We start from the raw sequence: 7,639 nt of genomic DNA on the forward strand, positions 1-7,639 counted from the left end.
ATATTTGAATTGTTTGAGTTGAATGTGCAGCGGAAAAACAGTCATTCAGAGTGTTTTGTTGTGAAATGCTGCACTGTAGCGAAGTTTACCTGATCAGACTGATTCACAGTGGTCTTTACTACAAACTTACGAAGTACCGTGGCTGCATTATATGAGCTGTTAATCTCCAGCAAATACAATTAAAATGGCTATAAAACCCGGAGAGCAGAAATCTACGGTGGTAAACCGCTGAGGAGATTCTGATACCTGAGGTAGGGAAACGCCGGGCGCGTGCAGTGGGCGGGAACAAGCGGCGACGTCACTGCTCCCTAACTAGAGCGTCTCGTTTGATGAGTCGATGACGGTTAGAACGCTGCGTGTGTAAACAGACGGTGCGCAGTGAGTCTGATATTCTTAAGCGCCTTACTTTAAAGCAAAGCTGACAGTGTGTGGGCTGTTCATGCAAACGGGGTGTGAACATCATGAAAGCCAACACCATCAATAAATCAATAAACCATTTTAAAATGAGCTTTTAAAAAATCCATTGCCATGGTTTCAAAGCCACATTAGATGTAGAAAATTACAAATATTGCATTCTTGGTTTTTTATTATTATTATTTTAAAATCACTGAGGAACACCAACTTTTTGTGATACATGAAGCTGTAAGTGTTTTATCCAAATGTATCAGAAATATAAAAGGATTTCATTAACCAAGTCAGAATTCTTTACAGTGGTCTCTACAGCAAACCCACAAAGTACTGTGGCCGCATTGCGTCTGCGAATCTCGGGTTGTGAAAGGAAAGTAGCTTAGCTCGCTATGCTAACAGCCAGCATGCGATATGTTTTTACAGAAACTAAACCGCCAGCACCTCCTTCTTTTCATTTTTCCCTGTTAACACTATAATGACGTAAAGTCATGTTAACCATGTTAATATAATATTCCAGTTGGCGCGAACATTTGTGCAGCAGCTATTCTTAAATATAACTTAAAACGTTTAGTCAGTGTCCTGATAAAAACCTGTCTTACCAAAGGCCATTTGGAGCAAAACATGTTTAAATATGCATATTAACATGTTAATTAAATTTTGCGCGCTAACACGTAAAGTTTATTCATGATAACATGACCAAAAAAACACCTTCACTTGTTTTCCAAGGTCTCTGCCAATGGGAGGCCTTAAATCCGGACACACATGCATATTCATAATATATTCATAATAATTACGTCACACTTTGCTAGCAAGAACAGTGGCGGCCGTTCTTACCCACGAAGGGCCGAAGTTGCTGCAGGTTTTTCTAATCAAGCACACCACCCGTTTATTTAGCTTGTCTTCACACAAATGATTATTTTTAAGTTGCGCGCCTGCTTTGTGATGAAAAACTACAACCACAGCGCTTTGTAAAAAGAGTCTAATTTCATTGTGCAGCAGAATTTATGGCCAGGTGTTGTTTGGGCTAATTAGCTGAAGAATTAACAACAGACCTCATTCAGTTTTACTGGTCCTGCTGTGAGCATTTAGTGTTACTCTCATTAATGTGTTCTGGAAAATGTTAAGTAAATGCTGATGTTTGAGTGAGTAGGTAAAGTTTGGGACAGATGTTTGTGTTTATATTAAAATAATTCAGTGTTAAATATGATGTTTTAGCTGGAAAGTGTCTTTTGGTGAAGTGTTGATGTGATCATTTGTAAATATAAACACTAATGTTTTATTCCTTTCTTCCAGTTACATGTTAGCGTTTGGGAAACAATGTGAGCCGGTTTGTTTGGGCCCAAACATATTCAAGTGACACATTGGCAGCGTGGAGATTCGCCACATGTACAGACCACCAGAACAGCATCGTGTAAGAGCTTAGGGAGCATACAGGATTTCCTGAGGTAAGGCTGTCACTACGATCCCTTCAGTTTACAGTCTGGCTTCAACAAGCTAGTTTTGAAGAAATACACATTTTTTGCATCTTTTAAAGAGCCGAAAAAGAGAGATACTGTCACTGCCCTTGGCTGTCCTGCCTCTCCCTGTTGTTGTGGGTTTGTTTTCTGTCTGTGGGTCTTTTTAATGATTTTATTATATTTTTGCATCTATTTTTCAAATTATGTAATCTAATTTTAGTAAAGCATGTTCCTGAGTCCTGTGAAGTATGTTTCAAAACTTTAAAATGTATTTTTGGGAAACTGCATGAAGATATCAGACACTAAAAACAGTAATGAGTGATTTTATTGCAAAGTGCCTATATTTCATTCCAGCACAGCAGGATCTCACATGTTTGTTTAACGACTGAGACCAACTGATTTTAGGAGGAGAATCAGATGTGCTGCAGTTTGTTTGGAATGAAAACCTGCAGCCACATCAGGATTTAGTGGATAAGATTAAACACCCCTGTTTTATAGCAGTGCTGAAAGTCATAGCCACTTTAAAAACTTAACCACAGTGGTGCACTCCACTTAACCACACCTGCACTCCACATTCACACTCTATTCTCTGTGCTTCTTTTTATTTGTCTTTTTTATCATTTTTCCACGCAAGTCTCTTTTTTTTATCTTTGGATGATAAATTCTGAAGGAATTACTTCTATAAACAGTGTCTGGGTGGTGTCATAAGGCTTTCAGCATCACCTTAGTGCTGACCATAACTTTTAGAGCTAGGCCTTCAGTGTGGACCAAAAATGTCAAAACCTGGTTTAAAAAAAATAAACACTAATATAATAACCACTAATATGTGATTATAATATATTTGCACTAAGATCATTTATTCATTCATTCAGTCATCCTCTAAGCCTCTTATCCTCTTGGGTCGTCAGGGGAGCTGGAGCCTATTCGAGTGTTCATTGGGTGGAAGACAGTAAACCCTGGACAGGCCACCAGTCCATCGCAGGGCACAAAGATAATGGCAGTGAAAATATTTTTACCTTAAAATGTTTACATATAAGCATTATTATACTAAATAATAATGAACAAAACATTACAATGTATTTTTTACAGTCCTCAGAAATCATTTATGGTAAGCCCTGATGGTTCCGTACTGCCTTACATAGTTTTTACATTTTCTAAATGTATGTTTTTGCAATAAATGGTGGCTTTCGTTAAGTTTAGTCACTATTTTATTACATCTTTTTTCTTCCAATTAACAACTTGACCAATCACCATTAAACACACAGAAACAAAAGTACTTTTCAATTAGTTTAATTGCATTGGTTTTCATTAAATTAAATTTATTTCTTTTTTTGACAAAAACTCTATATGATTCTATATAAGTAATCATGATGTAATATTAATGCAAATTTTATAGTTCATGAAATGATTTAGGTACATGAATGAATTCTAAACTCGGGAAATGTGTAAATAGGCACTGCTGGGATAGGTTCCAGCACCCCCACCGTGACCCAGAGGGATAAGCGGTTTCAGAAAATGTGTGTGTGTGTGTGTAAATAGGCTTGGCACCATGTGTTTTACAAACAATTCATTTCATCAATGTCTTTATATAAAATATCACAAAACTAAATTTAACTGTACAGTAAAATGTCACAGCCTCTAGAGCAGAAGTATCCTAAGCCTACAGAACAGTAATACTAATCAATTACCATACAGGAAATGAAATGCTACAAAGACTATAACTGTAATAGTCTGAACTAAACGAGGCACAGAGCATGAGATCATATATTGATAATAAAAACAGAATAAATGTAGCCACAAGCGGCAATCTGAGGGCTGAAGCAGGAGTAAACACAATGAGGCCTTCTGCAGTTTGGGCCAGTGATGCCTAACAAGGCCTAATGAAGTTTAGGCCTTACTTACAGAGACAGAACAAGAAGTGAAAGGAAGTCAGAGTTTATCAAAAAAGCCTTCAATTGCCATAAATTACAAGCAGTAAAATGAGTAGGTTAAAGTTCATATTTACTTTTACACACATATACATATAAAGGACAGAACTACATCAATTATTTATATATCGCTGCTGTCGGAAGAAAACCTCGTACCTCCATTTTTCCATTTTTCAGTTTTTGACATAATTTGAAAATGCCTGTTGTCCTTTACATTGTGTGTAAATTTCACGAAGAATATACCAAAATAAACGACCCAAAATGACTTAGAAAAAGTCTGGTTCCATTGACTTACGTTAAAAGCAAAGTAGGTTTTTTCCTTCTCCTGTAAAGTTATTATTTTGGAGATACAAGGTTTTCTTCCGACAACAGCGATATATTCCTTTTACCCTCTGCAGTGCCAGTCACAATATTTATTTAAAGGATTATTTTAGACCAATTTTCAAACAAAAATGGCTACTTTTAATGCTGCTAATTGACTAGGCCACTCCAAAGTCTTTCTTAAGCCATTCAGAGGTGGACTTGCTGGTGTGTTTTGGATCATTGACCTGCTGCAGAACCCAAGTGCGCTTCAGCTTGAGGTCACGAACAGATGGCCGGACATTCTCCTTCAGGATTTTTTGGTAGACAGCAGAATTCATGGTTCCATTTACCACAGCAGGTCTTCCAGGTCCTGAAGCAGCAAAACAGCCCCAGACCATCACACTACCACCACCATATTTTACTGTTGGTATGATGTTCCTTTTCTGAAATGCTGTGTTACTTCTATGCCAGATGTAACGGGACATACACCTTCCAAAAAATTCAACTTTTATCTCATCAGTCCACAGAGTATTCTCCCAAAAGTCTTGGGGATCATCAAGATGTTTTCTGGCAAAACTGAGATGAGCCTTTATGTTCTTTTTGCTCAGTAGTGGTTTTCGTCTTGGAACTCTGCCATGCAGGCCATTTTTGCCCAGTCTCTTTCTTACCGTGGAGTCATGAACACCGACCTTAACTGAGGCAAGTGAGGCCTGCAGTTCTTTGGATGTTGTTGTGAGGTCTTTTGTGACCTCTTGGATGAGTCGTCGCTGTGCTCTTGGGGTAATTTTTGTCGGCCGGCCACTCCTGGGAAGGTTCACCACTGTTCCATGTTTTCGCCATTTGTGGGGGGGGGGCAATCACTTTTTCACACAGGGCCCTGTAGGTTTGGATTTCTTTTTCCCTTAATAATAAAGACCTTCATTTATAAGCTGCATTTTGTGTTTACTTGTGTTATCTGTGTCTAATATTTAAATTTGTTTGGAGATCTGAAACATTTAAGTGTGACAAACATGCAAAAGAATAAGAAATCAGGAAGGGGGCAAACACTTTTTCACACCACTGTATATATATATATATATCCATCCATCCATCATCTAAACCGCTTATCCTTCTGGGTCGCGGTGGGGTGCTGGAGCCTATCCCAGCTGTCATTGGGCGGAAGGCAGGATACACCCTGGACAGGTCGCCAGTCCATCAGAGGGCAGACAGACAGACATACACATTCACACACACACTCACACCTAGGGGCAATTTAGCACGTCCAATTGGCCTGACTGCATGTTTTTGGACTGTGGGAGGAAACCGGAGTACCCGGAGGAAACCCACGCAGACACGGGGAGAACAGGCAAACTCCACACAGAAATGACCCTGGTCACCCGGCCGGGAATCGAACCCATATATTTTTTTTAAAGGCTTTAAACTGTTCAGTAATGCAGTGTATTTATTCTTGTAATCAGAAAATAAATGAAGAAGTTTCCAATATTTGGTCTATTTGTTCAGCAGCCTATGTTATTTCAGCAACAATGCCACACCAGTAGATGCCATATCTACTTATTAACATGTTTAAAACGTGTTAACATGCAAACATTTGACATGTTAACATGAAATGATGTGTATGTATTAACGTTGGGATTCCCTCATGTTTGATCACAATGGCTGGCGATAGTGTCTCACTGTTCATCTTTTTTAGTAACTTAATATTATCAACCAGAGGGGTGGTCAGAATAGCCAGTGCCATCGTCACCCTGGACTGAAGCAAGGCCGTCCTTCTGGCCACCCCAGTTAAGGAAAGTGAGACAGTCAGTCATCATAAATAAAGCATCAGTTATACTTTATTGTGAAAATCTGCCATTAGGGTAGTTACCAGTCAGTTATGTGAGTCTGATAACGTCACATTTAAAAATTAGCATATCTTGCTCTGATTGGCTGATTTGCTGAGCAAACAGACGAGTAAATGAGCACTGGGTCCCTTCAGCATTGCTGCTCTGTGAGCCACATTATGTATAGGCTATTCGATTGTAAGATGACTGAACTATCAAAAATGAGCTATAATCGTTTATCACACTATTTTAAATTTTTACATTTGAATACATGCAGGTGTTGTAGGTTAGATTATACAGTGCTGTTTGCTTAGATTTCTAATCATCAGACTCATATATAACTTGTATTTAATTCAAACTAAATGAATAACTGCCATGGCCTGTCTCTATGAAATATTTATTTCTTAATGTTAACATCACGCACTGAAAAAAAGTGATTAATTTAATTTACATGATTCAAATACATCAAATCCTCATGGATGACCAAACTACGTTACATTAACAGTTTTGTCTGTGAATTTACTTTGATGAGTATTTGTATTGATGTAATATTTTGTTCATGTGGAAATAATGGACAGATTTTATTATATAGAGAGAAAAACCAACATGTTTTATGTCATTTTAATACAGTAATGCTATTTTTTCTTATCAGTGTGACACAGCAATAAAATCTCTGGGTCTTACCTGACCCCCCTATTCTAAAAGATCTAGCTCCACCCCTGGTGTCAACATTAGATTAGGCTGATTTACACTGATGCTTGGCTAAATCTGTTATTATTCAGCATCTTGCTTAAAAAGTGTTGACAGTAAGTGGGTCATTCATTCTGCTATTGCAGTGGCAAACAAAGTGTGAATGTTGATAAGTGACACACAGTCTGTTATACTGAACATCCACCACAAATTTCATTGTATGTAGAAAATTACAAATATTTATTTGTTTTTTTATTTTAAAATCACTTAATGTTTCACGAGTTACACAATGACACAAACTTTTTGTGATACATGAAGCCGTAAGTATTTTATCGAAATTTATTAGAAATAAACATAAATAAAATATTTCATTAACCGTGGACTTCTCCGAGTTAGTCTTTTCTTCCTGTGAAACATTCATACAAGAAATCTATCAAAAAGCTCTCGCTGTGTTTTTAGACATCATGAATGTTTCTGTAACACAATTGACAAAGATTAATTATAAAAATTAAATTGTGTTTATACACCGACTGACCACTTCCTTAAGTACACCTCTTTGTTTCTACACCCAGTGTCCCTGTTATCAGCTCCACTTACCATGTAGGTGCACTTTGTAGTTCTACAATTTCTGTAGTCCATCTGTTTCTCTGCATATGTTTTTGGCCCCTTTTCGCCCTGTTGTCAGTGGTCAGAAGCCCCACAGGACCACCACAGAGCAGGTGTTATTTGGGTGGTGGATCATTCTCAGCACTGCAGTAACACTGACGTGGTGGTGTGTTAGTGTGGGTTGTGCTGGTACGAGTGGATCAGACACAGCAGCGCTGCTGGAGTTTTTAAACACTCACTGTCCACTCTATTAGACCGACCTACTTTGTTTGTCCACCTTGTAGATGTTAAGTCAGAGACAGTAGCTCATCTACTGCTGCACAGTTTGTGTTGGTCATCCTCTAGTCCTTCATCAGTGGTCACAGGACGCTGCTGGCAGGATATTTTTGATTGGCGGACTATTCTCAGTCCAGTGGTGACACTGAGG

Source organism: Colossoma macropomum, unplaced genomic scaffold (assembly GCF_904425465.1).
Source record: "Colossoma macropomum unplaced genomic scaffold, Colossoma_macropomum, whole genome shotgun sequence".
Classification (NCBI taxonomy): domain Eukaryota; kingdom Metazoa; phylum Chordata; class Actinopteri; order Characiformes; family Serrasalmidae; genus Colossoma; species Colossoma macropomum.